The sequence below is a fragment of the Paramisgurnus dabryanus genome, chromosome 3 (assembly GCF_030506205.2).
Source record: "Paramisgurnus dabryanus chromosome 3, PD_genome_1.1, whole genome shotgun sequence".
Lineage (NCBI taxonomy): Eukaryota > Metazoa > Chordata > Actinopteri > Cypriniformes > Cobitidae > Paramisgurnus > Paramisgurnus dabryanus.
Genome location: NC_133339.1, coordinates 50,399,434 through 50,423,079, shown reverse-complemented (window position 1 = coordinate 50,423,079; position 23,646 = coordinate 50,399,434). Strand labels below are relative to the sequence as shown.

At 39.2% G+C, this 23,646-nt stretch overlaps 1 pseudogene; it reads left to right on the top strand.

The window, feature by feature from the left end:
• The first annotated feature begins 15,368 nt into the window (after positions 1 to 15,368).
• On the top strand, positions 15,369 to 15,485 carry LOC135761085 (5S ribosomal RNA; annotated as a pseudogene).
• Positions 15,486 to 23,646: the final 8,161 nt, after the last annotated feature.

Genomic DNA, 23,646 nt, shown 5'->3' with positions numbered 1-23,646 from the left:
GACATAAGACTTCACTCTATTAATTCCTTGGCTCATGCTGAGTCCGACTGTACCAAATATGTCTGAGTCAAACCTACTTCCTGTCGGCCATTTTGAATTATATTGAACACCTACTTTTTCGAACTCCTCCTAGAGCGCTTGTGTGATTGGCTTGATTTTTGGTATGCATCATCTAGAGACACTCTAGACAAAAATTTATCAAAAGATTTTCGGTAGACCTATCCGTTGTCGTATAACGCATCAAAGAATGCGAGGGCGAGCACGCCAAAATGTCTTTGAGCCTGTATCTTCGCAAAACTTTTGCGTATTAATATGAGACTTGGTATATGTCATAACAGTGATGACCTGAGGGTGCATGCACTATTTCGTCACACTGCCCCCTACTGGTCACGAGATATAAAAAAATTCTATTTTTGCTTATAACTACTGCAAATTTGAATGTAAAATTATGAGACTGGTCTTGTTAGAATTCGTGAGGCATGTCGAGTCAAACGATACCAAATGGTTTTTGGTCGTCCATTTTGTGTGTCGGCCATTTTGAATTTTTCTTTAAGTTCAAGTATTTCAGAAACGCAATTGCGTATTGTTATGAAACTTGGCATGGTTCATCAGCAACATGTTCTGGGAGGACTTGTAAACTTTTCGGTGCCCCCTAGTGGTCAAGAGATTTGAAGCTATATTTCTGCATCTCTTTATCGTATTTACACCAAATTTGGTGGGTGTCATCACAATCAAGACCTGAGTCACAATGTATTTTTTGGTCAGTGCCCCCTAGTGGTCAAGTCATTTAAGGCTATATCTCTGCATCTCTTTATTGTATTCACACCAAATTTGGTGGGTGTCATCACAATCAAGACCTGAGTCACAATTTATTTTTTGGTCAGTGCCCCCTAGTGGTCAAGTCATTTAAGGCTATATCTCCGTATCGCATTATTGTATTTACACTAAATTTGGTATGTGTCATCACAGTCATGACCTGAGGCACCAACTATTCTTTCGGCACAGTGCCACCTAGTGGTCTCAAGATACGAAAAAATTGCTTTATTTCATAAAACTAATGCAAACTTAGATGTTAAATCTTGGCAGTCATCACGTATGAATCATTTTTTGCCATGTTTGGCTTGACCCCGGTATCGCTGCTTGCAGCTATATTTCTTCTTCTTGTTCTTCCGCCATTGAAGTCAATGGCAGCCCATAGAACCGTACATAGGAAAGTTATGAAATTTGGCACACATGTAGAGGACGGTCTTAGAAGTTACTATAGCAACATTGGTGTGTCTGACTCAAACCCTCTAGCGCCACCAACAGTCCAAAAATCCACTTATGTTCATGCTCATAACTTCTGACCCGTGAGTCCTAGAAACTAAATTCTTGTTTCCTCTGAATCCTTGGCTCATGATGATTCAAATGCACACATTGATGTCATTTGTGTCATGCACATCTTTCCGCCATTTTGAATTTTTCGTAAAACCTACTTTTTCGAACTCCTCCTAGACCATTTGTCCGATTTGCATGTCCTTTGGCATGTAGCATCTAGAGACACCCAAGACAAAAAGTTATCAAAAGCTTTTTGATAGACCAATGCGTTCTCATATAAATTGACAACATATATGGCGGCGAGCACGCCAAAACGGACGTGAGGCCTTATCTTCGCAAAACTTTATTGTATCGACACGAAACTTGGTATATGCCATTACAGTCATGACCTGAGGGTGCCTGCAACGTTTCGTCACAGCGCCACCTAGTGGTCACGAGATTCGAAAAATGCCTATTTTCGCTTATAACTACTTCAAACTTGAGTCTAAAATCATGAAGGTGGTCTTGTTAGATTCCTTGAGGCATGCCGAGTCAAACGATACCTAACGATTTTCGGTCTGCAATTTTGGGTGTCGGCCATTTTGAATTTTCTCATTAAGTTCAGTATTTCACAAACAGAATGGTGTATCGCTACGAAATTTGGCATGGTTCATCAGTGACATGTTCTGAGCGCACTTATTAATCTTTAGGACGGCGCCACCTAGTGGTCAGGATATGTAATTTTTTTTTTTTTATATTTATGTCATTTGATTAAATTGCCACTATGACATAAGACTTCACTCTATTGATTCCTTGGCTCATGCTGAGTCCGACTGTACCAAATATGTCTGAGTCAAACCTACTTCCTGTCGGCCATTTTGAATTATATTGAACACCTACTTTTTCGAACTCCTCCTAAAGCGCTTGTGTGATTGGCTTGATTTTTGGTATGCATCATCTAGAGACACTCTAGACAAAAAGTTATCAAAAGATTTTCGTTAGACCTATCCGTTCTCGTATAACGCATCAAAGAATGCGAGGGCGAGCACGCCAAAATGTGTTTGAGCCTGTATCTTCGCAAAACTTTTGCGTATTAATATGAGACTTGGTATATGTCATAACAGTGATGACCTGAGGGTGCATGCACCATTTCGTCACACTGCCCCCTACTGGTCACGAGATATAAAAAATGTCTATTTTTGCTTATAACTACTGCAAATTTGAATGTAAAATTATGAGACTGGTCTTGTTAGATTTCGTGAGCCATGGCGAGTCAAACAATACCAAATGGTTTTTGGTCGGCCATTTTGTGTGTCGGCCATTTTGAATTTTTCTTTAAGTTCAAGTATTTCAGAAACGCAATTGTGTATTGTTATGAAACTTGGTATGGTTCCTCAGCAACATGTTCTGGGAGGACTTGTAAACTTTCCGGTGCCCCCTAGTGGTCAAGAGATTTGAAGCTATATCTCTGCATCTCTTTATCGTATTTAAACCAAATTTGGTGGGTGTCATCACAATCAAGACCTGAGTCACAATTTATTTTTTGGTCAGTGCCCCCTAGTGGTCAAGTCATTTAAGGCTATATCTCTGCATCTCTTTATTGTATTTACACCAAATTTGGTGGGTGTCATCACAATCAAGACCTGAGTCACAATTTATTTTTTGGTCAGTGCCCCCTAGTGGTCAAGTCATTTAAGGCTATATCTCCGGATCGTTTTATTGTATTTACACTAAATTTGGTATGTGTCATCACAGTCATGACCTGAGGCACCATCTATTCTTTCAGCACAGTGCCACCTAGTGGTCTCAAGATACGAAACAATTGCTTTTTTTCATAAAACTAATGCAAACTTAGATCTTAAATCATGACAGTCATCACGTATGAATCATTTTTTGCCATGTTTGGCTTGACCCCGGTATCGCTGCTTGCAGCTATATTTATTATTAGTTATTCTTCTTCCGCCATTGCGGTCTATGGCAGCCCATAGAACCGTACGTAGGAAAGCTATGAAATTTGGCACACTGATAAAGGACAGTCCAATGTGTCCCCACAGCAAATTTGGAGTCTCTATCTCTAACCCGCTAGCGCCACCAACAGTCCAAAGTTGAACTTATGTTTTTGCTTATAACTTCTGATCCGTAAGTCCTAGAAACGAAATCCTCTGATTCCTTGGCTCAAGGCGATTCGATTGGACCCTATGACGTCATTTTCCGTCATGAAAATTTTTCCGCCATTTTGAATTATTCGTAAAACCTACTTTTGCGAACTCGTCCTAGAGTTTTTACCCGATTGCCGCGAAAATTGGTATGTAGCATCTGGAAACCCTCACGGCAAAAAGTTATTAAAAGAATTTTGATAAACCAATCCGTTGTCGTATAGTACGTCAACAAATTTTACGTAGAGCGCAAAAAAACAGATTTTAGGCTGTAACTTCGTCAAACTTAGGCCTATTGACACGACACTTGGTACTTGTTATGCCAGTCAGGAACTGAGTGTGCATGCACAGTTTCGTCGCAGCGCCACCTAGTGGCCAGACAGATTTTTTATACACCTATAACTTTGGCTGCGATCAACGTATTTTGACGGGACTTGATTTTTAGGAGTCCTGAGTAGACGCCGAGTCAAACGATACCAAACATGCCAGATTTCGCCTTACGGTTAGCCCTGCGCAGCAAAACAGCACTTAAAAAACATGCGCGAATATCTCCGCGAGCGTTATTCCGATCGACTCGAAAACACCATAGGAAGAACATTGCATTACCTTCTGAACAAAAAGTTCTATTGGCGTTATATTAAAATTTTCATCAGAAATGGCCGAAAATTGCAAAAAACGAAAAATTACCTTTAAATTTTGTGTTTTTTACACATAAATGGTTATAACTTCGCAACGAAAAGAGATTTTTTCACCAGATTTGATACGCTGATGTATGAGCAGAGTCTGAGGCCACACAAATAAATTGGTATGCCTGAACCACTAGGTGGCCCTATAATTGAACAAAATCTTTCATATCAAGCAAGCCCTATGGTCATACAACTACTTCTTTGCTGAACTAAAGTGTATAGTCATGAAACTAGCTAGATGTAACGCAGTCATGACCTGAGGATGCATGCACGATTCTGTCATAGCGCCTCCTAGTGGTTTGGAGATAGAAAATCGCTATATTTTCCTAAAACTACTGCAACAACACATCTAAAACCATGAGTCATCATGGATTCTTCATTTCATATGGCTTGGACTATAATCAGTGGTGAATGTGAATTTACTCTTTAGCAACCAATGAGAATACCTTATCAACTGTTTTGAAAGAGCTTTTACTCTGCATCAGAACATCGTAGAGACATGGGGATGGTCTCTTTTGACTGATTTAACTTGTTCTAACATGTTGTGACATGTTGTGTTTTATGCCACTGCAAACATCACTCACATGTCCTTCAGTGCTCTAATGTTCCATGATTGTCAATAACAGAAGGACGATTGCAGTAGACAAGAACATAGATTATTTTTGTTGATAACTTTTGTGTTTTTTTCATTTGACATCATGAGGTTTACATAGGTTCTTTAGTTTCCTTATCCAAACTCAACTTTACACCCTTCTGTGCCCCTTTCGGCTTGACCCCGGTATTGCTGCTTGCAGCTATATTTATTATTAGTTATTCTTCTTCCGTTTCTTCTTCCGCCATTGCGGTCTATGGCAGCCCATAGAACCGTACGTAGGAAAGTTATGAAATTTGGCACACTGATAAAGGACAGTCCAATGTGTCCCCATAGCAAATTTGGAGTCTCTATCTCTAACCCGCTAGCGCCACCAACAGTCCAAAGTTGCACTTATGTTTTTGCTTATAACTTCTGATCCGTAAGTCCTAGAAACAAAATTCTTGCTTCCTCTGATTCCTTGGCTTAAGACGATTCGATTGGACCCTATGACGTCATTTTCCGTCATGAAATTTTTTCCGCCATTTTGAATTATTCGTAAAATCTACTTTTGCGAACTCGTCCTAGAGCTTTTGCCCGATTTCAACAAAAATCGGTATGTAGCATCTACAGACCCTCACGGCAAAAAGTTATGGAATTCATGTCAATTCGTCAATCTGTTTTCGTAAACCACGTCAACGAATTTTACGTAGAGCGCAAAAAAACGGATTTGAGGCTGTATCTTCGGCAAACTTAAGCCTATTGACACGATACTTGGTACTTGTGATGCGAGTCAGGAACTTAGGGTGCATGCAGAGTTTCGTCACAGCGCCACCTAGTGGTCAGACTTATGCTTTAAACGCCTATAACTTTGGCTCCGATTGACATATTTTCACGGGACTTGTTTCTTTGGAGTTCTGAATAGTTTCCGAGTCCAACGATACCAAACATGCCAGAATTCGCTTTACGGTTAACCCTGCGCGGCAAAATAGCACTTAAAAAACATGCGCGAATATCTCCGCGAGCGTTATTCCGATCAACTCGAAAATGCCATAGGAAGAACATTGCATTACCTTCTGAACAAAAAACTCTATTGGCGTTATATTAAAATTTTCATCAGAAATGGCCGAAAATTGCAAAAAACGAAAAATTACCTTTACATTTTGTGTTTTTTACATATAAATGGTTATAACTTCGCAACGAAAAGAGATTTTTTCACCAGATTTGATACGCTGATGTATGAGCAGAGTCTGAGGCCACACAAAAAAATTGGTATGCCTGAACCACTAGGTGGCCCTATAATTGAACAAAATCTTTCATATCAAGCAAGCCCTATGGTCATACAACTATTTCTTTGCTGAACTAAAGTGTTTAGTCATGAAACTAGCTAGATGTAACGCAGTCATGACCTGAGGTTGCATGCACGATTCTGTCATAGCGCCACCTAGTGGTTTGGAGATAGAAAATAGCTATATTTGCCTAAAACTACTGCAAAAACACATCTAAAACTATGAGTCATCATGGATTCTTCATTTCATATGGCTTGGTCTATAATCACTGGTGGATGTGAATTTACTCTCTAGCAACCAATGAGAATACCTTATGAACCGTTTTGAAAGAGCTTTTTCTCTGCATCAGAACATCGTAGAGACATGAGGATGGTCTCTTTTGACTGATTTAACTTGTTGTAACATGTTGTGACCCATGTTATGCCACTGCAAACATCACTTACATGTCCTTTTGTGCTCTAATGTTGAATGATTGTCAATAACATAGATTATTTTTGTAGATTACTTTTGCGGTTTTTTCATTTAAAATCATGAGGTTTACCTAGGTTCTTTAGTACTCTTATCCAAACTCAACTTTACACCCTTCTGTGCCCTTTACGGCTTGACCCCGGTATTGCTGCTTGCAGCTATATTTATTATAATAATTATTCTGCTTCTTCTTCTTCTTCTTCTTCCGCCATTGCGGTCTATGGCAGCCCATAGAACCGTACGTAGGAAAGTTATGAAATTTGGCACACTGATAAAGGACAGTCCAATGTGTCCCCATAGCAAATTTGGAGTCTCTATCTCAAACCCGCTAGCGCCACCAACAGTCCAAAGTTGCACTTACGTTTTTGCTTATAACTTCTGATCCGTAAGTCCTAGAAACGAAATTCTTGTTTCCTCTGATTCCTTGGCTCAAGACGATTCGACTGGACCCTATGACGTAATTTTCCGTCATGAAAATTTTCCCGCCATTTTGAATTATTCGTAAAACCTACTTTTGCGAACTCGTCCTAGAGCTTTTGCCCGATTTCCACGAAAATCGGTATGTAGCATCTACAGACCCTCACGGCAAAAAGTTATGGAATTCATGTCGATTCGCCAATCTGTTTGCGTAAACCGCGTCAACATATTTTACGTAGAGTGCAAAAAAACGGATTTGAGGCTGTATCTTCGCCAAACTTAAGCCTATTGAAACGACACTTGGTACTTGTGATGCCAGTCAGGAACTGAGAGCGCATGCCCAGTTTCGTCGCAGCGCCACCTAGTGGTAAGACGAATGTTTTACACACCTATAACTTTGGCTGTGATCGACGTATTTTCATGGGACTTGTTTCCTTGGAGTCCTGAATAGTTGCCGAGTCCAACGATACCAAACATGCCAGAATTGGCCTTACGGTTAACCCTGCGCGGCAAAATAGCACTTAAAAAACACGCGCGAATATCTCCGCGAGCGTAATTCTGATCGACTCGAAAACATCATAGGAAGAATATTGCATTACCTTCTGAACAAAAAGTTCTATTGGCATTGTATTAAAATTTTCATCAGAAATGGCTGAAAATTGCAAAAAACGAAAAATTACCTTTAAATTTGGTGTTTTTACACATAAATGGCTATAACTTCGTAACGCAAAGAGATTTTTTCACCATATTTGATACGCTGATGTACGACCACAGTCTGAGGCTACACAAAAAAAATTGTATGGTTGCACCACTAGTTGGCCTTATAATTTAACAAAACCTTTGAAATCAAGCCACCCTATGGTCATACAACTGTTTCTTCACTAATCTAAAGTGTATAGTCATAAAACTAGCTAGATGTAACACAGTTATGACCTGAGGTTGCATGCACAATTTTGTCATTGCGCCACCTACTGGTTTTGAGATAGAATAACGCATTTTTTGCCTAAAACTACTGCAACAACACATCTAAAACCATGAGTCATCATGGATTATTCCTTTCATGGCTTTGACTATAATCACTAGTGGATGTCCATTTACTCTCTAGCAACCAATGAGAATACGTTATCAACTGTTTTTGCAAGAGCTTTTTCTCTGCATCAGAACATCGCAGAGACATGGGGGTGGGCTCTTTTGACTCATTAACACCACTGTAACATTTTGTGAGCTGAGTATTGCCACTAGAAGCACCACTCATTTTTACGTCAGTGTTCTAGTTATCAATGCTCGACGAAAGAGAGGGAGAGATGACACTGAATGAAAACACAGCTTTTTAGCTGATAACTGTTATATTATTTAGTCTGAAATCAAGAGATTTTCCCAGGTTCTTTAAACTGCTCATCCGAATTCAACTTTACTTTCTTATGTGCCCTTTTTGGCTTGACCCCGGCATTGCTGCTTGCAGCTATATTTACAGTTACTTCTGATGTGACTAAATACTGTGTATGGACTCTAAAACAATTATGTATACTATAATACAATAGTGAATTTAACATGGTTTAAGTTTACAATTCTCACTATTAACTGGTTGATTATTAGGGGTCAAGCCCAGAATGGGCGAGACCCCTATTGGGATTGTTAGTTTTCTTATTATTATTATTAGGGGTCAAGCCCCGAAGGGGCGAAGACCCCTATTGTATTTGTTAGTTTTCTTATTATTAGTTATTCTGGTTCTTCTTCCGCCATTGCGGTCTATGGCAGCCCATAGAACCGTACGTAGGAAAGTTATGAAATTTGGCACACTGATAAAGGACAGTCCAATGTGTCCCCACAGCAAATTTGGAGTCTCTATCTCTAACCCTCTAGCGCCACCAACAGTCCAAAGTTGCACTTATGTTTTTGCTTATAACTTCTGATCCGTAGGTCCTAGAAACGAAATTCTTGTTTCTTCTGATTCCTTGGCTCAAGACGATTCGATTTGACCCTATGACGTTATTTTCCGTCATAAAAAAAATTTCCGCAATTTTGAATTATTCGTAAAACCTACTTTTTCGAACTCGTCCTAGAGCTTTTGCCCGATTTCCACGAAAATTGGTATGTAGCATCTACAGACCCTCACGGCAAAAAGTTATGGAATTCATGTCAATTCGTCCATCCGTTTCCGTAAACCACGTCAACAAATTTTACGTAGAGCGCAAAAAAACAGATTTTAGGCTGTATCTTCGTCAAACTTTGGCCTATTGACACGACACTTGGTACTTGTGATGCCAGTCAGGAACTGAGTGTGCATGCACAGTTTCGTCGCAGCGCCACCTAGTGGCCAGACAGATGTTTTTTACACCTATAACTTTGGCTGTGATCTACGTATTTTGACGGGACTTGATTTTTAGAAGTCCTGAATAGTCGCCGAGTCCAACGATACCAAACATGCCAGATTTCGCCTTACGGTTAGCCCTGCGCAGCAAAACAACACTTAAAAAACATGCGCGAATATCTCCGCGAGCGTTATTCCGATCGACTCGAAAACACCATAGGAAGAACATTGCATTACCTTCTGAACAAAACGTTCTATTGGCGTTATATTAAAATTTTTATCAGAAATGGCCGAAAATTGCAAAAAACGAAAAATTACCTTTAAATTTTGTGTTTTAACACATAAATGGTTATAACTTCGTAACGCAAAGAGATTTTTTCACCATATTTAATAAGTTGATGTAAGACCACAGTCTGAGGCTACACAAAAAAAATTGTATGCTTGCACCACTAGTTGGCCTTATAATTGAACAAAACATTTGAAATCAAGCCACCCTATGGTCATACAACTGTTTCTTCACTAAACTAAAGTGTATAGTCATAAAACTAGCTAGATGTAACATAGTTATGACCTGAGGTTGCATGCACAAATTTCTTCATTGCGCCACCTACTGGTTTTGACATAGAACATGGCATTTTTTGCCTAAAACTACTGCAACAACACATCTAAAACCATGAGTCATCATGGATTATTCCTTTCATGGCTTTGACTATAATCACTGATGGTTGCCAATTCACTCCCTTGCAACCAATGAGAATACCTTATCAACCGTTTTTGCAAGAGCTATATCTCTGCGTCAGAACATCGTAGAGACACGGGGGTGGGCTCTTTTGACTCATTAACACCACTGTAACATTTTGTGAGCTGAGTATTGCCACTGCAAGCACCACTCATTTTTACTTCAGTGTTCTAGTTATCAATGCTCGTCGAAAGAGAGGGAGAGATTTCACTAAATGAGAACACAGCTTTTTTTGCTGATAACTATTATATTGTTTTATCTGAAATCAAGAGATTTTCCTAGGTTCTTTAAACTGCTCATCCGAAGTCAACTTTACTTTCTGCTGTGCCCTTTTCGGCTTGACCCCGGTGATTGCTTGCAGCTATATTTATTAGGGGTCAAGCCCAGAATGGGCGAAGACCCCTATTGTATCTGTTAGTTTTCTTTTTCTTTTTTTTCTTTTTCTTTTTCTTTTTCTTCCTCCACCATTGCGGTCTATGGCAGCCTATAGCAGCGTACATAGGAAAGTTATAAAATTTGGTACACTGATAGAGGACTGTCCAAAAAGTCTCCACAGCAAATTTGAAGTCTGTATCTATAACCCGCTAGCGCCACCAACAGTCCAAATTTGCACTTATGTATTTGCTTATAACTTCTGATCCGTAAGTCCTAGACACTAAATTCTTGTATCCTCTGATTCCTTGGCTCAAGACGATTCGATTGGACCCTATGACGTCATTTTCCGTCATGAAAAATTTTCCGCCATTTTGATTTATTCATAAAACCTACTTTTGCGAATTTGTCCTAGAGCTTTTGCCCAATTGCCATGAAAAACGGTATGTAGCATTTAGAGACACTCAGGGCAAAAAGTTATTAAAAGAATTGTGATAAACCATTCCGTTTTCGTATAACGCGTCAACAAATTTTACGTAGAGCCCAAAAAAACAGGTTTTAGTGTGTATCTTCACCAATCTTATGTCTATTGACGCCAAACTTGGTAGTTGTGATGCCAGTGAGGATCTGAGGGGGCATGCAGACTTTCGTCACAGCACCACCTAGTGGTCATACGAATGTTGTACATGCTTATAACTTTGGCTCTGATCTGTGTTTTTTCACGGGACTTGTTTCGCTGAAGTCCAGAAAAGTTGCCGAGTCCAACGTTACCAAACATGCCAGATTTCGCCTTACGGTTAGCCCTGCGCAGCAAAACAGCACTTAAAAAACACGCGCGAATATCTCCGCGAGCGTAATTCTGATCAACTCGAAAACATCATAGGAAGAATATTGCATTATCTTCTGAACAAAAAGTTCTATTGGCATTGTATTAAAATTTTCATCAGAAATGGCTGAAAATTGCAAAAAACGAAAAATTACCTTTAAATTTTGTGTTTTTACACATAAATGGTTATAACTTCGTAACGCAAAGAGATTTTTTCACCATATTTGATACGCTGATGTACGACCACAGTCTGAGGCTACACAAAAATAATTGTATGGTTGCACCACTAGTTGGCCTTATAATTTAACAAAACCTTTGAAATCAAGCCACCCTATGGTCATACAACTGTTTCTTCACTAAACTAAAGTGTATAGTCATAAAACTAGCTAGATGTAACACAGTTATGACCTGAGGTTGCATGCACAATTTTGTCATTGCGCCACCTACTGGTTTTGAGATAGAATATGGCATTTTTTTGCCTAAAACTACTGCAACAACACATCTAAAACCATGAGTCATCATGGATTATTCCTTTCATGGCTTTGACTATAATCACTAGTGGATGTCCATTTACTCTCTAGCAACCAATGAGAATACGTTATCAACTGTTTTTGCAAGAGCTTTTTCTCTGCATCAGAACATCGCAGAGACATGGGGGTGGGCTCTTTTGACTCATTAACACCACTGTAACATTTTGTGAGCTGAGTATTGCCACTAGAAGCACCACTCATTTTTACGTCAGTGTTCTAGTTATCAATGCTCGACGAAAGAGAGGGAGAGATTTCACTAAATGAGAACAGCTTTTTTGCTGATAACTGTTATATTGTTTTTCTGAAATCAAGAGATTTTCCTAGGTACTTTAAACTGCTCATCCGAAGTCAACTTTACTTTCTGCTGTGCCCTTTTTGGCTTGACCCCGGTGATTGCTGCTTGCAGCTATATTTATCTATTATTCTTCTTCTTCCGCCATTGCGTCTATGGCAGCCCATAGTAGGAAAGTTATGAAATTTGGCACACTCATAGAGGACATTCCAAATAGTCACCACACCAAATTTGGAGTGTCTATGTCAAACCCAATAGCGCCACCAACAGTCCAAATTGTCACTTACATTTTTGGTTATAACTGCTGACCCGTACGTCATAGAAACGCAATTCTTGTTTCTTCTGATTCCTTGGCTCATGCCGATTCGATTGCACCATATGACGTCATTTCCGTTATGCTAATTACTTCGATATTTTGAATTGTTTGTAAAACCTACTTTTTCGAACTCGTCCTAGAGCTTTTGTCCAATTTGCGTAAAGAATGGGTGTGTAGCATCTAGAGACACTCATGGCAAAAAGTTATGGAATTCGTGTTGATTCACCAATCCGTTACCGTATAACGCGTCAATGAATTTTACGTAGAGCGCGAAAAAACGGATTTGAGGCTGTATCTTTACCAAAGTTAAGCGTATTCATACGAAACTTGGTAGTTTTGATGGCAGTCACGACCTGAGGGTCCATGCCCAGTTTCATCACAGCGCCACCTAGTGTTCACGAGATTTGAAAAATGGCTATTTTTGCTTATAACTACTGCAAACTTGAGTCTAAAATTATAAAAGTGCTATTGTTAGATTCCTTGAGGCATGCCGAGTCAAACGATACCAAAAGGTTTTCGGTCGGCCATTTTGGGGGTCGGCCATTTTGAATTTTAACTTTTTTTGTAGGAAAGTTATGAAATTTGGCACACTCAAAGAGGACATTCCAAATAGTCCCCACACCAAATTTGGAGTGTCTATGTCAAACCCGATAGCGCCACCAACAGTCCAAATTTTCATTTACATTTTTGGTTATAACTGCTGACCCGTACGTCATAGAAACGCAATTCTTGTTTCTTCTGATTCCTTGGCTCATGCCAATTCGATTGCAGCATATGACATCATTTCCGTCATGCTAATTATTTCGATATTTTGAATTGTTTGTAAAACCTACTTTTTCGAACTCGTCATAGAGCTTTTGTCCAATTTGCGTAAAGAATGGGTGTGTAGCATCTACAGACACTCATGGCAAAAAGTTATGGAATTCGTGTCGATTCGCCAATCCATTTCCGTACACCGCGTCAACAAATTTTACGCAGAGTGGGAACAAACGGATTTGAGGCAGTATCTTCGCCAAAGTTAAACATATTCACATGAGATTTGGTAGTTTTGATGGCAGTCATGACCTGAGGGTGCGTGCACAGTTTCGGTACAGCGCCACCTAGTTTGAGCATGTTGATGAGCATGCTGCAATGGATTTCCGGCTATATCTTCGCAAAAGTTTTGCACATTGGCAGTGGTTCAGTGGTTCAGGGGTTAGTGGTGGTTGTCTACAAATCGGAAGGTTGGTGGTTCAAACCCCAGCTCCACCTGACCAAGTGTCAAAATGTCCATGAGTTATATGTCATAACAGTCATTGAAAAGTGATTTTTTTTGCTTATAACTACTGCAAAATTGAGTCTAAATTCATGAAAGTGCTATTGTTAGATTCCTTGAGGCATGCCGAGTCAAATGATATCAAAACTTTTCTGTCTGCCATTTTCAATAACAAAGCATACCAACTTTTTCAAAACTCCTCCTACAGCGTTCGTTTGATTGGCTTGGATTTGGTACACACAATCTAGACTCTAGAGAAAAAGTTTTTGTCAGTTGTTGTATAGCACATCAACAAATATAATGGCGAGCACGAAAATGGATTTGAGGCTATATCTTTGCAAAGGTTTTGCACATTGATGTGTGTATTGGCAGTGGTTCAGTGGTTAGTGTAGGTTGTCCACAAATCGGAAGGTTGGTGGTTCAAACCCCAGCTCCACCTGACCAAGTGATGAGTGAGACATCTAAGCCCAAATGCTCCCGATGAGCTGGATGGCTCTTGTGTGGCTGACACTGTATGAATAGGTGAATGTTTCACAACTTGTAAATGTCATGAACTGAGGGTGTATGGAATGTTTTGTTACAGCACCACCTAGTTCATCAGTGACATTTTTTGAAAGCCCTTGTAAACTTTTCAGTGCCCCTACTGGTTAAGAGTTTTGAGGCTTTATCTCCAGATCACTTTATCGTATGTACACCAAATTTGGATTTGTCATCAGAATCATGACCTGAGGCACCATATTGTTTCGGTGCAGTGCCCCCAGTGGTCAAGTCATTTGAGGATATATTTCAACATTGCTTAATCATATGTATATAAAATTTTGTGGGTGTCATCACAATCATGACCCAAGGCATCATCTATTGTTTCGGTGCAGTGCCACCTAGTGGTCAAGTCATTTGAGGCCATATCTCCACATTGCTTAATCATGTGTACACCAAATTTGGTGGGTGTCATCACAATCATGACCTGATGCACAATCTATTGTATCGGTGCAGTGCCTCCTAGTGGTCAAGTCATTTGAGGCTATATATCAACATTGCTTAATTGTATGTATATCAAATTTGGTGGGTGTCATCACAATCATGACCTGAGGCACCATCTGTTGTTTCGGGGCAGTGCCCCCTCGTGGTCAAGTCATTTGAGGCTATATCTCAACATTGCTTAATCGTATGTATATCAAATTTGGTGGATGTCATCACAATCATGACCTGAGGAACCATCTATTGTTTCGATGCAGTGCCCCCTAGTGGTCAAGTCATTTGAGGCTATATCTCCACATTGCTTAATCGTATGTACACCAAATTTGGTGGGTGTCTTCACAATCGTGACCTGAGGCACCATCTATTGTTTTAGTGCAGTGCCCCCTAGTGGTCAAGTCATTTGAGGCTATATCTCAACATTGCTTAATCATATGTATATTAAATTTGGTGGGTGTCATCACAAACATGACCTGAGGCAAAACCCATTGTTTCTACACAGCACTCAAGATTTGAAAAATGGCTATATTTGCCTTAATCTACTGAAAACTTCTTAAATCTTAAATCATGACGGTCATCAACCAATACTTCATTCTGTGCCCTTTTCGGCTTGACCCCGGCATCGCTGCTTGCAGCTATATTTAGCATGAGATGTTGGCTGTTTATTAATAGCACATATTAATACCTGATTCTGCTAAACCTTTTTTAACATCCTTAACCCTACCCATTTCTACCAATACTTAAAATTAACAACTTCTTTAGTATTAATAAGCAGTAGTTGGAGTATATTGAGGCAAAAGTAGTTAATAGTTAGTTAATAGAGAGAATTGGACCCTAAAGTTGGACCAGAATTATTGATGTACTTTTATACCAGCAGCCATATCACCCTGTAGCCCAAGACAGCTTGCCCACTGAAGCTAAGTAGGGCTGAGCCTGGTTAGTACTTGGATGGGAGACCACCTGGGAAAACCAGGTTGCTGCTGGTAGAGGTGTTAGTGAGACCAGCAGGGGGTGCTCACCCTGTGGTCTGTGTGGGTCCTAATGCCCCAGTATAGTGACGGGGACACTATACTGTCAAAAAAGCACCGTCCTTCGGATGAGACGTTAAACCGAGGTCCTGACTCTCTGTGGTCATTAAAAATCCCAGGATGTCCTTCGAAAAAGAGTAGGGGTGTGCCCCGGCATCCTGGCCAAACTTGCCCATTGGCCTACTAATCATCCCTCATACTAATTGGCTATATCACTCGGTCTCCTCTCCACTAATAAGCTGCTGTGTGGTGGGCGTTCTGGCGCAATATGGCTGCCGTCGCATCATCCAGGTGGATGTTGCACATTGGTGGTGGTTGAGGAGATTCCCCCATTCATATGTAAAGCGCTTTGAGCACTGGAAAAGCGCTATATAAATGTAACTTATTATTATTATTATATATTATTTATTTGAGCCATTTCAAGCCTATCCTTGTATCATGTACTAAATAGGATTTAGAAAGTAATTATTAATACGTAATTAAATACTTTTTTGGAGAGAGTAATTTGTAAGGTAATCTTATTACATGATTGAAGATGTAATTAGTAACTAGCAATTAATTACTTTTTTTGAGTAACTTACTGTTCGTCATAGATGACAGTTTACTTTTGATCAGCTTTTCAAAACACTTCATCACAAGTGACGTAAGGACTATGGGTTTATAATCATTGTCTGCCAATATTATATGGACCCGGACTTGTTTTAGCTTTGCAATGTTTAAGAGTGTTCGCAAAACTTTGTACAGGAAAACATACAGCTGACTGGTGATGGGACATTAAAAACTGTTTTTGGCCAATCATTTCATTACTAAAATCATGCTTATCAAATCTAGAATAAAAATGTATTCAGTTCTTGGGCCAAAGATATCTGAGGTAAAGACTTACAATGCTACTTTAGTTTTGGTTTAATCATTTCGACCAACCATTATTTAAATACTGTCCCATGCTGAGCCTAGAAGATTATTACTCAGTTTATGCTCCACTTTAAGTTTATAGTCGTGTTTAGCTCTTTTGATTTCACATTTAATCTCCTTACTATGCAATTCCTGAAGATTGTTTCTGCTTTTTATTTTTCAACAAATCTTTAAGTTGTTAACTTACCCAAGGCTTGTTATTGGGGTATATTTTGACAACTTTTTTTTAGGAATTGCAGTGTCCTCACAATATGCAACCCATAAGCTCACCACATCAGGCAATTCATCTAAGTCCCTTAAGGATTTAACAAACTCCTCCCACAAGGTACAGTCCAAACAGCCTTGAAGAGCCAGCGAAGCCTCTTCAGACCAGACCTTCCCTTGCCTTATATCCACTTTCCCCCTCTGAAGGCAAGTGGGATACGCTGGTATAAGAGGCACGCAGTTGTGGTCAGCAGAGCCCAGAGGGGACGACAGGTTAATAGGCCCCTTTAATGGAGCTATAACACTGATCAAGAATCTTCCCGTTTCTAGTTGGGCAAGACACATATTTATAAAAACATTTTAAAATTTTGTCCAGTGAACAATGGTTAAAATCACCTAGAATTAAATTTGGGGCATTGGCTGACATTGCCTGTTGTTTCCTGAACAGTATTATAAATTGTATCTGCGATATTAGGGAAATTTAAATCCGCAGGTGGCCTAGAGTATGCTGGTTGATCAAACTTTACCAAATAAAAGTGCCGCACCAAGCCTCCGCCATATAAACAATTTCCCACAGCAACAGACCATTCATTGTAACTGGTCAGGATAAAAGCGATCACTGCAGAGCTGAACATGCGCATAAAAATATATGTGATAAAAACTACGATCATATTGTTGGACTTTAAATGTCCTGCATGTTCTTTGAATGAGGAGATCAGACACGTAACTCAAATCAAATTATTTAATAAATCTCAAATGAAGTATTACAGAGCTCTGGGTCACAGTTTTCCTGTCAATTATATAAATGCAATGCGAGTCTGCCGACAGCTAACTGTAACAACTCGCCAGATTCAAATATTTATGTGAGTTGAGTTGGGGTGGGTTTCCTCAGATGGAAAGTTTCACTTCTGTTTTTGAAAAGTCCCTTTGCAGAAATAGCTATAGTAGGCTGTGCAAGTCCTGTCTACATCCTGTTCTTCACCGACCTGGCTTTCTGAAACTCAACAAGTTAAACACACACACAGAACACAGTTTCATGCAAACATGACCTTTAAAGGTAAAACGTTATAAGCCCGATGCAATGGATTAATATATAAGCTTTGATTATGCACAGCAAATAAGACTATCAATCATAAGCATAACTAATTTCAATACTATGTGATAAAATGCTAAATATTAATACTCATAACTGCTTTATAATATAAGAAGCAATGCAATTATTAATAATGCAAGGATATACTGATGTGGGGAATGTTCTCATTTTCCTTCATTCCCCCTTTTGATCTCCTTTACAGGAGATCAACCTCTGACTCCTCCTCCCCCTTTTGGTTCCTCCTCGTTTAGCCCCACTGCTCCCAGCAGTGGCATCTGATACGGTGGAGGATCCTTTCCCTCCACCGTCTTCACGATCCCTCTGTTACACAAAGATCTGATTCATGGCATACAACAACATCCACAGTTCATCCATACCAGTATTGCTGCCGCCACCGCAATAGACATTATCAATGAGGTTATCAGCGCGCTGTATCGCCCAAACCATTTTGTCATCCAGCTATTACATGGGTTCTTAATCCCTGAAATTTTGTCAGTTTATTTATTTGTTTATTTATTTTTAAACAGGCAATACCGCGAATTATGATTTCTTGTAAATATTATCTCTGCTTGAAAATATTCTAAGAAGATAGGCACAAACCTTAGAATATAGATTATCATAAAAGAACTGTGAAAAATTTGGTGAACATGTATTATAAACGTCCTGTAAAATATAGCAAAAGTATATCCTCCACACACTCAAATATAACCAAAATATAGTAAATATTCCTCTAAAAACTGTCACGTAATAAAAATGTTAAATATCCCAGAAATAAAAGAATTATAAAACATTTGTAAAAATATAGATGAAGGCTGTAAAATATAGTCAAACTGAATGTAAAATAATTTCAAAACACACATGTTAAAGCAACACTATGTAGTTTTTTTACCTTTAAATAATGTCTCTAAAATTATTTCAGTGATAGAACAACTTTTAACTGGATAAATTGTACTGTTGCTGCAACCTGAGCAGCCTCCTAGCTGCTACAAGCACACTCTGAAAGTGGCGGTGGAGGGTAGAGCACACAGCCCCGCCCCTCCCCCTGCCTGCAGAAGAGTGTCTGATACCAGGCACTGTTGCGCTTTTCAACCACATTGTGGAGCTGTAAGTCATTTTTACATGGAAACTACATAGTGTTGCTTTAAAAGTAAACTGTTAAGCCTACAAATCTATACCACAAGAATATATGTTAATTCAAGATAATTGTAAAATATCTTCAAAATGCCCTCGTAAAATAATCTATAAAAATGTAAAACAATGGTATGGTGTCTTCAAAAATCCTCATGAAAGAATATATGAAAATTGTAGAATGTTATCAAATATTTTCAAACCCCTGAAAATCACAATATGTAGAAAAATGTACAATCTTTGAAATTCTCAAAAAAGAGTAAAATTGAAAAAGTAAAATATGTAAAATCTCAAAAATAATAAAATGTCTTTACTCATAAAATAGTAAAATGTAAAATACTTGAAAATCATAAAGTGGTAGAATGTAAAATCACAAAAAAATAGTAAAATACTTCACAATCACAATATCCCCTTTTTCCACTTATTATTCCCCTACATACACAGTAATGGTTATTTCTGTGTTTTGGAACTCTTCTTTGATTAAATCCCTTACTTTTTCCCACTCTAGTCTGTCCAGACCACACCCAATCCTGGGTATAGCCAACTTTTTACCCTTTTGTTCTTCACAGTGTTTATGGAGTTCTTTTATTGCCTGTCTCAATGTGTCGTATGTGGGCAAATCTTTGGCTTTCTCTTTTGTTATCAGGTGAAAAATTGTTCTTTGCCCTTCCTGTGTTACCGCGCACTGTCCCACCGCTTTCTGTTGTGGAACTACTTTGCTCTGTCACTTAGGATGGTATACGGTACCGAAACGGAAACGCAATCCCAGTGCACTCTCAACCTTTTGCAAATCCGCATTCTTAAAATGTGTACCGGTGTCTGAGCGATTTATTCACGGAAAACCGTAACGCGGATTTTATTGCTTAATTAAACACTTAATCACCGAAATCGAATCTTCCTTCCCCGTGGGCCACGCCTCTGGCCAACCTGAAAACGCATCCACGAAAACCAAAAGATAACGTTTACCTTCCACTCTCTCCCCCATGTCTGTGTAATCAAAACCACTTCCTCACCAGGTCCCCGTGGAGGGAAGACTCCTGAGGCATATTTCACTCCGGCACGTACATTGTGTATGGAGCATACCTTGCAGTTAGCGATAAATTCTTTAACTGTAGCAGCCAGGTATTGGTGCCACCACTGGTTAAGAAGTGATAAGGGTTTTTTTTTGTCATACAACCAGCCGTTGTTCAAACGTACCGCACCCTTTTGAAGCCACATAGCCTTTTCCTCAGGTGATGCTTTGTCTTGTTCTACTGCTATGTCTTGGTCAGGTAAAATGTTATTGGTACCTTCCTGTTCCGCATCTTGCAACACCATTTGTGTAATGTACCCGGCACCTTGCTTTGCCGCCATGTCCGCTATCCGGTTACCTTGTGCCGCATCTGAGTTACTGGTATCATAACCTTTGCACTTTATGATCGCCACCTTCTTGGGTCTCAAAATAGCTGCTCCTAATGCTATGATGTCTTCCTGATGTTTAGTAGGTTTGTTGTTAGCTGCCATAAAACCACATCTTTTCCACTTAGGTAATTATGTTACTACTGAACCCACTGCATAGCCAGAGTCACTTAAAAAGGCTAAATATTTTGCCCTCTCCCTACTCCAGAGCCTTTGTCATTGCCACAATTTCTGCTCTCTCAGCTGACTGATGTCCCTGTGAAGGTTCTGCTATCAATATTTCAATCTCTTCCTCTTGTAGTGCTGCAATTCCAATTCCTGACCTCAGCGTTCCACCTGAATAGGGATAGGGGCGCATGCGCACGTGCTGACCCTAGACGCTGGTGTGCTCAGTTTGTTTGCTTGTCTGTCTTAAACTTGTTTTGTTTGTTTTAAACTGTCTAAACAGCCTATGTTTTAAAAGCAGATATGCTTTTAAAGATAATTATTGTGCTATGGATTTTAAAATGCGCTTTGGACTGCGTGTCTGCGTTGGGAGACGGTGTGGATTCTAAAAATCTAAGGAACAACAATGGACCAATGAGGACAATGTTTTACAGCCGCGAAGATCTGCTGAGATTCCGACATCATGTTAAAACTCCACCAAAGCTTCTTTATGAACCCCCGGAAATAATCCGTTCTATAGATACAGCATATAGAAGGAAGAAACTAAAACGGAGAGGATCTAGAGGCGGAATCCGAAACAGACTTAAATCTCGCGGCAGTCGGTTCCCCCTTCCTACTATAACTAATGCTCGTTCGCTTCAAAATAAAATGTCTGAACTCACAGCACTGGTGAAATACAACAGAGACTTTAAAAGAGCTAACTTGATTTGCATCACGGAGACATGGCTGACGGAGGCGACTGACAACATAAACTTGGAAGGATACTCACTAATCCGTCTGGACCGTGATAGCAACAAGTCAACTAAAACCATCGGAGGAGGACTGTGTATGTTCGTCAGTAGCAGGTGGGCAAAGAATATTACGGTACGTGAAACACATTGTTCTGCTCACTATGAACTACTGACTGTCTCTTTTAGGCCATATTATTTGCCTCGTGAGTTTGGACAAATAACAGTAATTTTAGTTTATGTGCCTGGTCCAAACTTTGCACTCGCTGCCGAATGCATAGCCGCTAGTTACAACAGAATGCTTTGCAATTCTGCCGATAGTCCAGTCTTTTTGCTTGGAGATTTTAATAAATGCAATGTATCTACGCTGTTGCCAAATCTTGTACAATATGTAACCTGTCCGACAAGACTGGTTAAGACTCTGGATAAATGCTTCGGTAACATAGAAGGGGCATATGTGCCAAGGCTACATCCATCTCTAGGACGCTCAGATCACAACGTTATTCATCTGTTACCAAAATATAGGCAGTTATTAAAGAGGACTAAGCCTGCCGTTCAGCAGGTTCAAATATGGTCCAGAGACGAAACAGAAAAGCTAAGAGGCTGTTTTGAGTGCACTGAATGGGACTTGTTTTTTAATGATGATGACTGTTGTAGTAATCACGAACTGTTAAATGATACAATAACCTGTTATGTTAATTTCTGTGTAAATTCTGTGGTTCAAACAAAGAATATCAGAGTGTACCCAAATAATAAGCCATGGATCAACAAAGATCTGAAATATTACTTAAACATGAAGAAAACTGCTTTCTTGCAGAATGATCAGCAGAGAGTAAAAGAGTTAAATAAAGCTGTAAAACGTAAGATAAAATATGCACAGAATGAATATAAAGAGAATGTGGAAGAGAAATTAAAAACAGGGAATGTAAGAGATGCATGGAAGGGATTGAATACAATGATGGGTAGACAAAAGAAAAGAGTTCAACAACATGATGACCCTCACAATCTTGCAAATAATCTTAATATTTTTTATTCAAGATTTGATAATGTTTTTAATGATGATCTGACTGTTAATAATGAATTAATGATGACCATGACCCAATCACAGCCTATGATGACTATTCAGGAGAGAGAGGTTGTCACAGTGCTTCGTAAAGTTAAACCGCATAAGGCAACTGGTCCAGATGGCCTGAAGGGGAAAGTTCTGAAAGAATGTGCAGTACAACTTGGATATGTGTGTACAAGGTTATTTCAAATTTTCATGGACAATGGTTTTGTACCATTAGCCTGGAAAAATTCCATCATTATCCCGGTGCCGAAAATACCAAATGCAAAATTTCCCAAAGACTTTCGCCCAATCGCACTCACATCTGTTCTCTGTAAATGCATGGAGCGCATAGTGTGTAAGGAATTGTTATCACAAATTGAGACATCTATAGACCCCTTGCAATTTGCCTATCGGGCAAATAGAAGCACTGTGGATGCCTCCCTCACTCTCTTAAATAAGGTTCAAAATCATTTAGATAACCCAAACTCCTATGTTCGAATTCTCTTCATGGATTTCTCATCTGCATTTAATACTGTTCAACCACATCTTCTTCTAAAACGGCTCTATGATTTGGGTGCTAGTAGTTGGATGATTTTATGGATTAAGGAATTTTTAAAATGTCGACCTCAGCGAGTCCGTATTAATAATAGTGTTATGTCAGACTGCTTGGTTTTAGATACTGGGGTACCGCAGGGATGTGTATTGTCTCCAATTCTTTTTTCAGTATATATCAATGAGTTGAAGCGTAATGACGATAACCTTACCCTTATAAAATATGCCGATGATATAGCATTAGTCTCATGTCAGAAGGGAATTAATTGCTCCTCATACTTTGAGTCCATAACAGTATTACCTCTTGGTTTGAGAGCAGTTTTCTGCATCTTAATATTGAAAAGACAAAAGAGCTATGTCTGGGAAATAAATCGAAAAAAGTAGGTACTGCTTTTGAATATAAACCAGTTGTCATAAAGGGAAAGACTGTAGAGCAGGTCGCGAATTTTAAATATTTGGGTACAATTATCGACGAGAAACTTAATTTTGAAAGTAATGTTGAGTACATTTATAAAAGATCACGACAACGCCTGGGACTCCTCAGGAAATTAAGAAGTTTCAATGTCAGTCCTCAGACCTTAACTATGTTATATCAATCAGTGATCGAGAGTACACTAACATATAACATTGTTTCATGGTACGGCAATTTAACATTAAAACAAAAGAACAAACTCTCACAAATAATTAACCAAGCAAACAAGATCACCCGGCACAAACAACAGCCACTTCAGAGCTTGTTCGATCATTTTATGGGAAAAAAGGCAATTGCGATTGTTAAAGACAATACACACCCTCTACACTCTAGTTTTGAATTGCTCCCATCTGGGCGAAGACTGAAAATTCCCTTAGCTAGGAAAAATGTTTATAAACGATCTTTTCTCCCAATGGCAG